The sequence below is a fragment of the Manis pentadactyla genome, chromosome 5, assembly GCF_030020395.1.
Source record: "Manis pentadactyla isolate mManPen7 chromosome 5, mManPen7.hap1, whole genome shotgun sequence".
Classification (NCBI taxonomy): Eukaryota; Metazoa; Chordata; class Mammalia; order Pholidota; family Manidae; genus Manis; species Manis pentadactyla.
The window spans coordinates 32,718,597-32,733,120 of record NC_080023.1 but is presented as its reverse complement, the minus strand read 5'-3'; the positions used below and the strand labels follow the sequence as shown (position 1 = coordinate 32,733,120).

At 38.1% G+C, this 14,524-nt stretch overlaps 1 protein-coding gene across 2 annotated transcripts in view; it reads left to right on the top strand.

The window, feature by feature from the left end:
* The window catches only part of RFC1 (replication factor C subunit 1), a 103,893-nt gene that overhangs the window by 14,313 nt on the left and 75,056 nt on the right, over window positions 1-14,524 (top strand). The window lies entirely within an intron of this gene.

The following is a 14,524-nucleotide window of genomic DNA, read 5'->3' as shown; positions in this document are numbered from 1 at the left end:
ATAATAGGAGTATAGTTACATAACCAAAGCATACCTGTAATTACCAGCCATCTCCAGTGAAACCAAGAAAACCAGTTAGACACCTTAGGCATTTGTGAAAACTTATCTATGATATGGTGGATATTGTCCAACTGAACTTGAACAGTCTGAGAGAAATCAGAATCAGACAAATTAAAACAACCCATTCCTGGGGAATGTTCACATCCCTTATGTTCTTTTAACAGTAAATAGTCTGTAGTTGTAAGATTTTGGAGCGCTACAATTTGCACTTCTCCTAATTCTTGATTGAGTTCCAACAGTGTAGATCCAGTCAAATTTGTTGTTTTACTGTATGCACAGGCCAGCTTAGATATCTCCTTCTTCATTCCCATGGCAAGTCCAGGAACTGGTGGGATGAGTGCATCTACAGCTGTAGCCGTGCGTGGATCTTTGTTGGAGTTTTTTGATGATCATCTTCTGGCATGAGTCTTCCAGAGAGTGCTGATGTTGGAAGTTCTTTTTCATATCGTATCTTAGTTCATTTTCGGGGTAGCCCAATTAGGCTTTGATCTTCTGTATAAACACAAACAGACCCTTTGCCTACACTTTTATATGCCCTTTATACCCTTGTGTAGAACTCATTGGAGGTTACCACACAGGAACTGCCCTTTTTTTTTTTTGTTTTGTTTTGTTTTGTTTTGTTTTTGGTATCACTAATCTACACTTACATGACGAATATTATGTTTACTAGGCTCTCCCCAATACCAGGTCTCCCCTATAAACCCCTTTACAGTCACTGTCCATCAGCATATCAAAATGTTGTAGAATCACTACTTGCCTTCTCTGTGTTGTACAGCCCTCCCTTTTCTCCTACACTCCCATGCATGCTAATCTTAATACCCCCCTACTTCTCCCCAACCCCTTATTCCTCCCCACCCACCCATCCTCCCCAGTCCCTTTCCCTTTGGTACCTGTTAGTCCATTCTTGAGTTCTGTGATTCTGCTGCTGTTTTGTTCCTTCAGTTTTTCCTTTGTTCTTATATTCCACAGATAAGTGAAATCATTTGGTATTTCTCTTTCTCCGCTTGGCTTGTTTCACTGAGCATAATACCCTCCAGCTCCATCCATGTTGCTGCAAATGGTTGGATTTGCCCTTTTTTTATGGCTGAGTAGTATTCCATTGTGTATATGTACCACATCTTCTTTATCCATTCATCTATTGATGGACATTTAGGTTGCTTCCAATTCTTGGCTATTGTAAATAGTGCTGCGATAAACATAGGGGTGCACTGATCTTTCTCATACTTGATTGCTGCATTCTTAGGGTAAATTCCTAGGAGTGCAATTCCTGGGTCAAATGGTAGGTCTGTTTTGAGCATTTTGATGTACCTCCATACTGCTTTCCACAATGGTTGAACTAACTTACATTCCCACCAGCAGTGTAGGAGGGTTCCCCTTTCTCCACAGCCTCGCCAACATTTGTTGTTCTCTGTCTTTTGGATGGCAAACATCCTTACTGGTGTGAGGTGATACCTCATTGTAGTTTTAATTTGCATTTCTCTGATAATTAGCGATGTGGAGCATCTTTTCATGTGTCTATTGGCCATCTGTATTTCTTTTTTGGAGAACTGTCTGTTCAGTTCCTCTGCCCATTTTTTAAGTGGGTTATTTGTTTTTTGTTTATTGAGGCGTGTGAGCTCTTTATGTATTCTGGACATCAAGCCTTTATCGGATGTGTCATTTTCAAATATATCCTCCCATACTGTAGGGATCCTTTTTGTTCTATTGATGGTGTCTTTTGCTGTACAGAAGCTTTTCAGCTTAATATAGTCCCACTTACTCATTTTTGCTGTTGTTTTCCTTGCCCGGGGAGATATGTTCAAGAAGAGGTCACTCATGTTTATGTCTAAGAGGTTTTCGCCTATGTTTTCTTCCAGGAGTTTAATGGTTTCATGGCTTACATTCAGGTCTTTGATCCATTTTGAGTTTACTTTTGTATATGGGGTTAGACAATGGTCCAGTTTCATTCTCCTACATGTAGCTGTCCAGTTTTGCCAGCACCACCTGTTGAAGAGACTGTCATTTCGCCATTGTATGTCCATGGCTCCTTTATCAAATATTAATTGACCATATATGTCTGGGTTAATGTCTGGATTCTCTAGTCTGTTCCATTGGTCTGTGGCTCTGCTCTTGTGCCAGTACCAAATTGTCTTGATTACTATGGCTTTATAGTAGAGCTTGAAGTTGGGGAGTGAGATCCCCCCTACTTTATTCTTCTTTCTCAGGATTGCTTTGGCTATTCGGGGTCTTTGGTGTTTCCATATGAATTTTTGAATTATTTGTTCCAGTTCATTGAAGAATGTTGCTGGTAGTTTCATAGGGATTGCATCAAATCTGTATATTGCTTTGGGCAGGATGGCCATTTTGACGATATTAATTCTTCCTAGCCACGAGCATGGGATGAGTTTCCATCTGTTAGTGTCCCCTTTAATTTCTCTTACGAGTGACTTGTAGTTTTCAGAGTATAAGTCTTTCACTTCTTTGGTTAGGTTTATTCCTAGGTATTTTTTTTTTTTTGATGCAATTGTGAATGGAGTTTTTTTCCTGATTTCTCTTTCTGTTGGTTTATTGTTAGTATATAGGAAAGCCACAGATTTCTGTTTGTTGATTTTGTATCCTGCAACTTTGCTGTATTCTGATATCAGTTCTAGTAGTTTTGGGGTGGAGTCTTTAGGGTTTTTTATGTACAGTATCATGTCATCTGCAAATAGTGACAGTTTAACTTCTTCTTTACCAATCTGGATTCCTTGTATTTCTTTGTTTTGTCTGATTTCTGTGGCTAGGACCTCCAGTACTATGTTAAATAACAGTGGGGAGAGTGGGCATCCCTGTCTAGTTCCCGATCTCAGAGGAAATGCTTTCAGCTTCTCGCTGTTCAACATAATGTTGGCTTTGGGTTTATCATAGATGGCCTTTATTATGTTGAGGTTCTCGCCCTCTATTCCCATTTTGCTGAGAGTTTTTATCATGAATGGATGTTGAACTTTGTCAAATGTTTTTTCAGCATCTATGGAGATGATCATGTGGTTTTTGTCTTTCTTTTTGTTGATATGGTGGATGATGTTGATGGACTTTCGAATGTTGTACCATCCTTGCATCCCTGGGATGAATCCCACTTCATCATGGTGTATGATCCTTTTGATGTATTTTTGAATTCGGTTTGCTAATATTTTGTTGAGTATTTTTGCATCTACGTTCATCAGGGATATTGGTCTGTAGTTTTCTTTTTTGGTGGGGTCTGCCTGGTTTTGGTATTAGGGTGATGTTAGATTCATAGAATGAGTTTGGGAGTATCCCCTCCTCCTCTATTTTTTGGAAAACTTTAAGGAGAATGGGTACTATATCTTCCCTGTATGTCTGATAAAATTCCGAGGTAAATCCATCTGGCTTGGGGGTTTTGTTCTTTGGTAGTTTTTTGATTACCGCTTCAATTTCATTGCTGGTAATTGGTCTGTTTAGATTTTCTGTTTCTTTCTGGGTCAATCTTGGAAGGTTGTATTTTTCTAGGAAGTTGTCCATTTCTCCTAGGTTTCCCAGCTTGTTAGCATATAGGTTTTCATAGTATTCTCTAATAATTCTTTGTATTTCTGTGGGGTCCGTCGTGATTTTTCCTTTCTCGTTTCTGATACTGTTGATTTGTGTTGACTCTCTTTTCTTCTTAATACGTCTGGCTAGAGGCTTATGTATTTTGTTTATTTTCTCAAAGAACCAGCTCTTGGTTTCATTGATTTTTTTTTCTATTGTTTTATTCTTCTCAATTTTATTTACTTCTTCTCTGATCTTTATTATGTCCCTCCTTCTGCTGACTTTAGGCCTCATTTGTTCTTCTTTTTCCAATTTTGATAATTGTGATGTTAGACTATTTTTTTTTTTTTTAGATAATTATTTTTTATTGAAGGGTAGTTGACGCACAGTATTACATTACATTAGTTTCAAGTGTACAACACAGTGATAAAAGATTTATATACATAATTCTAGGTTCCAGCTATCACCCTACCAAGCTGTTACAGTATCTTGACTATATTCCTTATACTATACATTACATCCCGGTTACTTATTTATTTTACCATTGGAAGTCTGTCCTTTTTTTTTTTCTGTGAGGGCATCTCTCATATTTATTGATCAAATGGTTGTTAACGACAATAAAATTCTGTATACGAGATTCAATGCTCAGTGCACAATCATTAATCCACCCCAAGCCTAATTTTCGTCAGTCTCCAATCTTCTGAGGCATAACAAACAAGTTCTTACATGGAGAACAAATTCTTACATAATGAATAAGTTACATAGTGAACAGTACAAGGCAGTCATTACAGAAACTTGTGGTTTTGCTCATGCATTATGAACTATAAACAGTCAGTTCAAATATGAATACTCATTTGGTTTTTATACTTGATTTATATGTGGATACCACATTTCTCTCTTTATTATTATTATTTTTAATAAAATGCTGAAGTGGTAGGTAGATACAAGATAAAGGTAGAAAACATAGTTTAGTGTTGTAAGAGAGCAAATGTAGATGATCAGGTGTGTGCCTGTAGACTATGTGTTAATCCAAGCTAGACAAGGGCAATAAAACATCCACGTATGCAGAAGATTTCTCTCAGAATGGGGGGTGAGGTTCTAAGCTTCACCTCTGTTGATCCTCAATTTCTCACCTGACGACCCCCCTGTGACTGTGCCTGTCTTAGGTTGTTCCTCCCTTGAGGAATCTTACCCGTCTCTGGAAAACCAGTCATCTTCTGGGGCCATACAGGGAAATGTAAAGTTGGTAAGTGAGAGAGAAGCCTTATTGTTTGAAATGGTTAGCTTTTTATTTCTTTGCATATTTATGCCCTGTAGCTTCTATGCCCAGCATTTGTCTTGAGGTATCTTTACCACTTGGAAGAATTATGATACTCGGTAAATTTGATATGAGGCACGAATTCTATTTAAGGGTTGTAATTAGGAAGGAAGAAGAAAAGCTATAGAAGTAGCAGGCAGCAGAAAACATGGGAAGATTGATTATTTCTTTGACATATCTTCTTGTAGAGTAACTTCAGCATGTATAGGTTTTAAGCTACTACTTAAATTGCGCACACACATTCACATAATAGGAGTATAGTTACATAACCAAAGCATACCTGTAATTACCAGCCATCTCCAGTGAAACCAAGAAAACCAGTTAGACACCTTAGGCATTTGTGAAAACTTATCTATGATATGGTGGATATTGTCCAACTGAACTTGAACAGTCTGAGAGAAATCAGAATCAGACAAATTAAAACAACCCATTCCTGGGGAATGTTCACATCCCTTATGTTCTTTTAACAGTAAATAGTCTGTAGTTGTAAGATTTTGGAGCGCTACAATTTGCACTTCTCCTAATTCTTGATTGAGTTCCAACAGTGTAGATCCAGTCAAATTTGTTGTTTTACTGTATGCACAGGCCAGCTTAGATATCTCCTTCTTCATTCCCATGGCAAGTCCAGGAACTGGTGGGATGAGTGCATCTACAGCTGTAGCCGTGCGTGGATCTTTGTTGGAGTTTTTTGATGATCATCTTCTGGCATGAGTCTTCCAGAGAGTGCTGATGTTGGAAGTTCTTTTTCATATCGTATCTTAGTTCATTTTCGGGGTAGCCCAATTAGGCTTTGATCTTCTGTATAAACACAAACAGACCCTTTGCCTACACTTTTATATGCCCTTTATACCCTTGTGTAGAACTCATTGGAGGTTACCACACAGGAACTGCCCTTTTTTTTTTTTGTTTTGTTTTGTTTTGTTTTGTTTTTGGTATCACTAATCTACACTTACATGACGAATATTATGTTTACTAGGCTCTCCCCAATACCAGGTCTCCCCTATAAACCCCTTTACAGTCACTGTCCATCAGCATATCAAAATGTTGTAGAATCACTACTTGCCTTCTCTGTGTTGTACAGCCCTCCCTTTTCTCCTACACTCCCATGCATGCTAATCTTAATACCCCCCTACTTCTCCCCAACCCCTTATTCCTCCCCACCCACCCATCCTCCCCAGTCCCTTTCCCTTTGGTACCTGTTAGTCCATTCTTGAGTTCTGTGATTCTGCTGCTGTTTTGTTCCTTCAGTTTTTCCTTTGTTCTTATATTCCACAGATAAGTGAAATCATTTGGTATTTCTCTTTCTCCGCTTGGCTTGTTTCACTGAGCATAATACCCTCCAGCTCCATCCATGTTGCTGCAAATGGTTGGATTTGCCCTTTTTTTATGGCTGAGTAGTATTCCATTGTGTATATGTACCACATCTTCTTTATCCATTCATCTATTGATGGACATTTAGGTTGCTTCCAATTCTTGGCTATTGTAAATAGTGCTGCGATAAACATAGGGGTGCACTGATCTTTCTCATACTTGATTGCTGCATTCTTAGGGTAAATTCCTAGGAGTGCAATTCCTGGGTCAAATGGTAGGTCTGTTTTGAGCATTTTGATGTACCTCCATACTGCTTTCCACAATGGTTGAACTAACTTACATTCCCACCAGCAGTGTAGGAGGGTTCCCCTTTCTCCACAGCCTCGCCAACATTTGTTGTTCTCTGTCTTTTGGATGGCAAACATCCTTACTGGTGTGAGGTGATACCTCATTGTAGTTTTAATTTGCATTTCTCTGATAATTAGCGATGTGGAGCATCTTTTCATGTGTCTATTGGCCATCTGTATTTCTTTTTTGGAGAACTGTCTGTTCAGTTCCTCTGCCCATTTTTTAAGTGGGTTATTTGTTTTTTGTTTATTGAGGCGTGTGAGCTCTTTATGTATTCTGGACATCAAGCCTTTATCGGATGTGTCATTTTCAAATATATCCTCCCATACTGTAGGGATCCTTTTTGTTCTATTGATGGTGTCTTTTGCTGTACAGAAGCTTTTCAGCTTAATATAGTCCCACTTACTCATTTTTGCTGTTGTTTTCCTTGCCCGGGGAGATATGTTCAAGAAGAGGTCACTCATGTTTATGTCTAAGAGGTTTTCGCCTATGTTTTCTTCCAGGAGTTTAATGGTTTCATGGCTTACATTCAGGTCTTTGATCCATTTTGAGTTTACTTTTGTATATGGGGTTAGACAATGGTCCAGTTTCATTCTCCTACATGTAGCTGTCCAGTTTTGCCAGCACCACCTGTTGAAGAGACTGTCATTTCGCCATTGTATGTCCATGGCTCCTTTATCAAATATTAATTGACCATATATGTCTGGGTTAATGTCTGGATTCTCTAGTCTGTTCCATTGGTCTGTGGCTCTGCTCTTGTGCCAGTACCAAATTGTCTTGATTACTATGGCTTTATAGTAGAGCTTGAAGTTGGGGAGTGAGATCCCCCCTACTTTATTCTTCTTTCTCAGGATTGCTTTGGCTATTCGGGGTCTTTGGTGTTTCCATATGAATTTTTGAATTATTTGTTCCAGTTCATTGAAGAATGTTGCTGGTAGTTTCATAGGGATTGCATCAAATCTGTATATTGCTTTGGGCAGGATGGCCATTTTGACGATATTAATTCTTCCTAGCCACGAGCATGGGATGAGTTTCCATCTGTTAGTGTCCCCTTTAATTTCTCTTACGAGTGACTTGTAGTTTTCAGAGTATAAGTCTTTCACTTCTTTGGTTAGGTTTATTCCTAGGTATTTTTTTTTTTTTGATGCAATTGTGAATGGAGTTTTTTTCCTGATTTCTCTTTCTGTTGGTTTATTGTTAGTATATAGGAAAGCCACAGATTTCTGTTTGTTGATTTTGTATCCTGCAACTTTGCTGTATTCTGATATCAGTTCTAGTAGTTTTGGGGTGGAGTCTTTAGGGTTTTTTATGTACAGTATCATGTCATCTGCAAATAGTGACAGTTTAACTTCTTCTTTACCAATCTGGATTCCTTGTATTTCTTTGTTTTGTCTGATTTCTGTGGCTAGGACCTCCAGTACTATGTTAAATAACAGTGGGGAGAGTGGGCATCCCTGTCTAGTTCCCGATCTCAGAGGAAATGCTTTCAGCTTCTCGCTGTTCAACATAATGTTGGCTTTGGGTTTATCATAGATGGCCTTTATTATGTTGAGGTTCTCGCCCTCTATTCCCATTTTGCTGAGAGTTTTTATCATGAATGGATGTTGAACTTTGTCAAATGTTTTTTCAGCATCTATGGAGATGATCATGTGGTTTTTGTCTTTCTTTTTGTTGATATGGTGGATGATGTTGATGGACTTTCGAATGTTGTACCATCCTTGCATCCCTGGGATGAATCCCACTTCATCATGGTGTATGATCCTTTTGATGTATTTTTGAATTCGGTTTGCTAATATTTTGTTGAGTATTTTTGCATCTACGTTCATCAGGGATATTGGTCTGTAGTTTTCTTTTTTGGTGGGGTCTGCCTGGTTTTGGTATTAGGGTGATGTTAGATTCATAGAATGAGTTTGGGAGTATCCCCTCCTCCTCTATTTTTTGGAAAACTTTAAGGAGAATGGGTACTATATCTTCCCTGTATGTCTGATAAAATTCCGAGGTAAATCCATCTGGCTTGGGGGTTTTGTTCTTTGGTAGTTTTTTGATTACCGCTTCAATTTCATTGCTGGTAATTGGTCTGTTTAGATTTTCTGTTTCTTTCTGGGTCAATCTTGGAAGGTTGTATTTTTCTAGGAAGTTGTCCATTTCTCCTAGGTTTCCCAGCTTGTTAGCATATAGGTTTTCATAGTATTCTCTAATAATTCTTTGTATTTCTGTGGGGTCCGTCGTGATTTTTCCTTTCTCGTTTCTGATACTGTTGATTTGTGTTGACTCTCTTTTCTTCTTAATACGTCTGGCTAGAGGCTTATGTATTTTGTTTATTTTCTCAAAGAACCAGCTCTTGGTTTCATTGATTTTTTTTTCTATTGTTTTATTCTTCTCAATTTTATTTACTTCTTCTCTGATCTTTATTATGTCCCTCCTTCTGCTGACTTTAGGCCTCATTTGTTCTTCTTTTTCCAATTTTGATAATTGTGATGTTAGACTATTTTTTTTTTTTTTAGATAATTATTTTTTATTGAAGGGTAGTTGACGCACAGTATTACATTACATTAGTTTCAAGTGTACAACACAGTGATAAAAGATTTATATACATAATTCTAGGTTCCAGCTATCACCCTACCAAGCTGTTACAGTATCTTGACTATATTCCTTATACTATACATTACATCCCGGTTACTTATTTATTTTACCATTGGAAGTCTGTCCTTTTTTTTTTTCTGTGAGGGCATCTCTCATATTTATTGATCAAATGGTTGTTAACGACAATAAAATTCTGTATACGAGATTCAATGCTCAGTGCACAATCATTAATCCACCCCAAGCCTAATTTTCGTCAGTCTCCAATCTTCTGAGGCATAACAAACAAGTTCTTACATGGAGAACAAATTCTTACATAATGAATAAGTTACATAGTGAACAGTACAAGGCAGTCATTACAGAAACTTGTGGTTTTGCTCATGCATTATGAACTATAAACAGTCAGTTCAAATATGAATACTCATTTGGTTTTTATACTTGATTTATATGTGGATACCACATTTCTCTCTTTATTATTATTATTTTTAATAAAATGCTGAAGTGGTAGGTAGATACAAGATAAAGGTAGAAAACATAGTTTAGTGTTGTAAGAGAGCAAATGTAGATGATCAGGTGTGTGCCTGTAGACTATGTGTTAATCCAAGCTAGACAAGGGCAATAAAACATCCACGTATGCAGAAGATTTCTCTCAGAATGGGGGGTGAGGTTCTAAGCTTCACCTCTGTTGATCCTCAATTTCTCACCTGACGACCCCCCTGTGACTGTGCCTGTCTTAGGTTGTTCCTCCCTTGAGGAATCTTACCCGTCTCTGGAAAACCAGTCATCTTCTGGGGCCATACAGGGAAATGTAAAGTTGGTAAGTGAGAGAGAAGCCTTATTGTTTGAAATGGTTAGCTTTTTATTTCTTTGCATATTTATGCCCTGTAGCTTCTATGCCCAGCATTTGTCTTGAGGTATCTTTACCACTTGGAAGAATTATGATACTCGGTAAATTTGATATGAGGCACGAATTCTATTTAAGGGTTGTAATTAGGAAGGAAGAAGAAAAGCTATAGAAGTAGCAGGCAGCAGAAAACATGGGAAGATTGATTATTTCTTTGACATATCTTCTTGTAGAGTAACTTCAGCATGTATAGGTTTTAAGCTACTACTTAAATTGCGCACACACATTCACATAATAGGAGTATAGTTACATAACCAAAGCATACCTGTAATTACCAGCCATCTCCAGTGAAACCAAGAAAACCAGTTAGACACCTTAGGCATTTGTGAAAACTTATCTATGATATGGTGGATATTGTCCAACTGAACTTGAACAGTCTGAGAGAAATCAGAATCAGACAAATTAAAACAACCCATTCCTGGGGAATGTTCACATCCCTTATGTTCTTTTAACAGTAAATAGTCTGTAGTTGTAAGATTTTGGAGCGCTACAATTTGCACTTCTCCTAATTCTTGATTGAGTTCCAACAGTGTAGATCCAGTCAAATTTGTTGTTTTACTGTATGCACAGGCCAGCTTAGATATCTCCTTCTTCATTCCCATGGCAAGTCCAGGAACTGGTGGGATGAGTGCATCTACAGCTGTAGCCGTGCGTGGATCTTTGTTGGAGTTTTTTGATGATCATCTTCTGGCATGAGTCTTCCAGAGAGTGCTGATGTTGGAAGTTCTTTTTCATATCGTATCTTAGTTCATTTTCGGGGTAGCCCAATTAGGCTTTGATCTTCTGTATAAACACAAACAGACCCTTTGCCTACACTTTTATATGCCCTTTATACCCTTGTGTAGAACTCATTGGAGGTTACCACACAGGAACTGCCCTTTTTTTTTTTTGTTTTGTTTTGTTTTGTTTTGTTTTTGGTATCACTAATCTACACTTACATGACGAATATTATGTTTACTAGGCTCTCCCCAATACCAGGTCTCCCCTATAAACCCCTTTACAGTCACTGTCCATCAGCATATCAAAATGTTGTAGAATCACTACTTGCCTTCTCTGTGTTGTACAGCCCTCCCTTTTCTCCTACACTCCCATGCATGCTAATCTTAATACCCCCCTACTTCTCCCCAACCCCTTATTCCTCCCCACCCACCCATCCTCCCCAGTCCCTTTCCCTTTGGTACCTGTTAGTCCATTCTTGAGTTCTGTGATTCTGCTGCTGTTTTGTTCCTTCAGTTTTTCCTTTGTTCTTATATTCCACAGATAAGTGAAATCATTTGGTATTTCTCTTTCTCCGCTTGGCTTGTTTCACTGAGCATAATACCCTCCAGCTCCATCCATGTTGCTGCAAATGGTTGGATTTGCCCTTTTTTTATGGCTGAGTAGTATTCCATTGTGTATATGTACCACATCTTCTTTATCCATTCATCTATTGATGGACATTTAGGTTGCTTCCAATTCTTGGCTATTGTAAATAGTGCTGCGATAAACATAGGGGTGCACTGATCTTTCTCATACTTGATTGCTGCATTCTTAGGGTAAATTCCTAGGAGTGCAATTCCTGGGTCAAATGGTAGGTCTGTTTTGAGCATTTTGATGTACCTCCATACTGCTTTCCACAATGGTTGAACTAACTTACATTCCCACCAGCAGTGTAGGAGGGTTCCCCTTTCTCCACAGCCTCGCCAACATTTGTTGTTCTCTGTCTTTTGGATGGCAAACATCCTTACTGGTGTGAGGTGATACCTCATTGTAGTTTTAATTTGCATTTCTCTGATAATTAGCGATGTGGAGCATCTTTTCATGTGTCTATTGGCCATCTGTATTTCTTTTTTGGAGAACTGTCTGTTCAGTTCCTCTGCCCATTTTTTAAGTGGGTTATTTGTTTTTTGTTTATTGAGGCGTGTGAGCTCTTTATGTATTCTGGACATCAAGCCTTTATCGGATGTGTCATTTTCAAATATATCCTCCCATACTGTAGGGATCCTTTTTGTTCTATTGATGGTGTCTTTTGCTGTACAGAAGCTTTTCAGCTTAATATAGTCCCACTTACTCATTTTTGCTGTTGTTTTCCTTGCCCGGGGAGATATGTTCAAGAAGAGGTCACTCATGTTTATGTCTAAGAGGTTTTCGCCTATGTTTTCTTCCAGGAGTTTAATGGTTTCATGGCTTACATTCAGGTCTTTGATCCATTTTGAGTTTACTTTTGTATATGGGGTTAGACAATGGTCCAGTTTCATTCTCCTACATGTAGCTGTCCAGTTTTGCCAGCACCACCTGTTGAAGAGACTGTCATTTCGCCATTGTATGTCCATGGCTCCTTTATCAAATATTAATTGACCATATATGTCTGGGTTAATGTCTGGATTCTCTAGTCTGTTCCATTGGTCTGTGGCTCTGCTCTTGTGCCAGTACCAAATTGTCTTGATTACTATGGCTTTATAGTAGAGCTTGAAGTTGGGGAGTGAGATCCCCCCTACTTTATTCTTCTTTCTCAGGATTGCTTTGGCTATTCGGGGTCTTTGGTGTTTCCATATGAATTTTTGAATTATTTGTTCCAGTTCATTGAAGAATGTTGCTGGTAGTTTCATAGGGATTGCATCAAATCTGTATATTGCTTTGGGCAGGATGGCCATTTTGACGATATTAATTCTTCCTAGCCACGAGCATGGGATGAGTTTCCATCTGTTAGTGTCCCCTTTAATTTCTCTTACGAGTGACTTGTAGTTTTCAGAGTATAAGTCTTTCACTTCTTTGGTTAGGTTTATTCCTAGGTATTTTTTTTTTTTTGATGCAATTGTGAATGGAGTTTTTTTCCTGATTTCTCTTTCTGTTGGTTTATTGTTAGTATATAGGAAAGCCACAGATTTCTGTTTGTTGATTTTGTATCCTGCAACTTTGCTGTATTCTGATATCAGTTCTAGTAGTTTTGGGGTGGAGTCTTTAGGGTTTTTTATGTACAGTATCATGTCATCTGCAAATAGTGACAGTTTAACTTCTTCTTTACCAATCTGGATTCCTTGTATTTCTTTGTTTTGTCTGATTTCTGTGGCTAGGACCTCCAGTACTATGTTAAATAACAGTGGGGAGAGTGGGCATCCCTGTCTAGTTCCCGATCTCAGAGGAAATGCTTTCAGCTTCTCGCTGTTCAACATAATGTTGGCTTTGGGTTTATCATAGATGGCCTTTATTATGTTGAGGTTCTCGCCCTCTATTCCCATTTTGCTGAGAGTTTTTATCATGAATGGATGTTGAACTTTGTCAAATGTTTTTTCAGCATCTATGGAGATGATCATGTGGTTTTTGTCTTTCTTTTTGTTGATATGGTGGATGATGTTGATGGACTTTCGAATGTTGTACCATCCTTGCATCCCTGGGATGAATCCCACTTCATCATGGTGTATGATCCTTTTGATGTATTTTTGAATTCGGTTTGCTAATATTTTGTTGAGTATTTTTGCATCTACGTTCATCAGGGATATTGGTCTGTAGTTTTCTTTTTTGGTGGGGTCTGCCTGGTTTTGGTATTAGGGTGATGTTAGATTCATAGAATGAGTTTGGGAGTATCCCCTCCTCCTCTATTTTTTGGAAAACTTTAAGGAGAATGGGTACTATATCTTCCCTGTATGTCTGATAAAATTCCGAGGTAAATCCATCTGGCTTGGGGGTTTTGTTCTTTGGTAGTTTTTTGATTACCGCTTCAATTTCATTGCTGGTAATTGGTCTGTTTAGATTTTCTGTTTCTTTCTGGGTCAATCTTGGAAGGTTGTATTTTTCTAGGAAGTTGTCCATTTCTCCTAGGTTTCCCAGCTTGTTAGCATATAGGTTTTCATAGTATTCTCTAATAATTCTTTGTATTTCTGTGGGGTCCGTCGTGATTTTTCCTTTCTCGTTTCTGATACTGTTGATTTGTGTTGACTCTCTTTTCTTCTTAATACGTCTGGCTAGAGGCTTATGTATTTTGTTTATTTTCTCAAAGAACCAGCTCTTGGTTTCATTGATTTTTGCTATTGTTTTATTCTTCTCAATTTTATTTACTTCTTCTCTGATCTTTATTATGTCCCTCCTTCTGCTGACCTTAGGCCTCATCTGTTCTTCTTTTTCCAATTTCAATAATTGTGACATTAGACCATTCATTTGGGATTGCTCTTCCTTTTTTAAATATGCTTGGATTGCTATATACTTTCCTCTTAAGACTGCTTTTGCTGTGTCCCACAGAAGTTGGGGCTTAGTGTTGTTGTTGTCATTCGTTTCCATATATTGCTTGATCTCTATTTTAATTTGGTCGTTGATCCATTGATTATTTAGGAGCATGTTGTTAAGCCTCCAAGTGTTCATGGGCCTTTTTGCTTTCTTTGTACAATTTATTTCTACTTTTATATCTTTGTGGTCTGAAAAGTTGGTTGGTAGAATTTCTGTCTTTTGGAATTTGCTGAGGTTCTTTTTGTGGCCTAGTATGTGGTCTATTCTGGAGAATGTTCCATGTGCACTTGAGAATAATG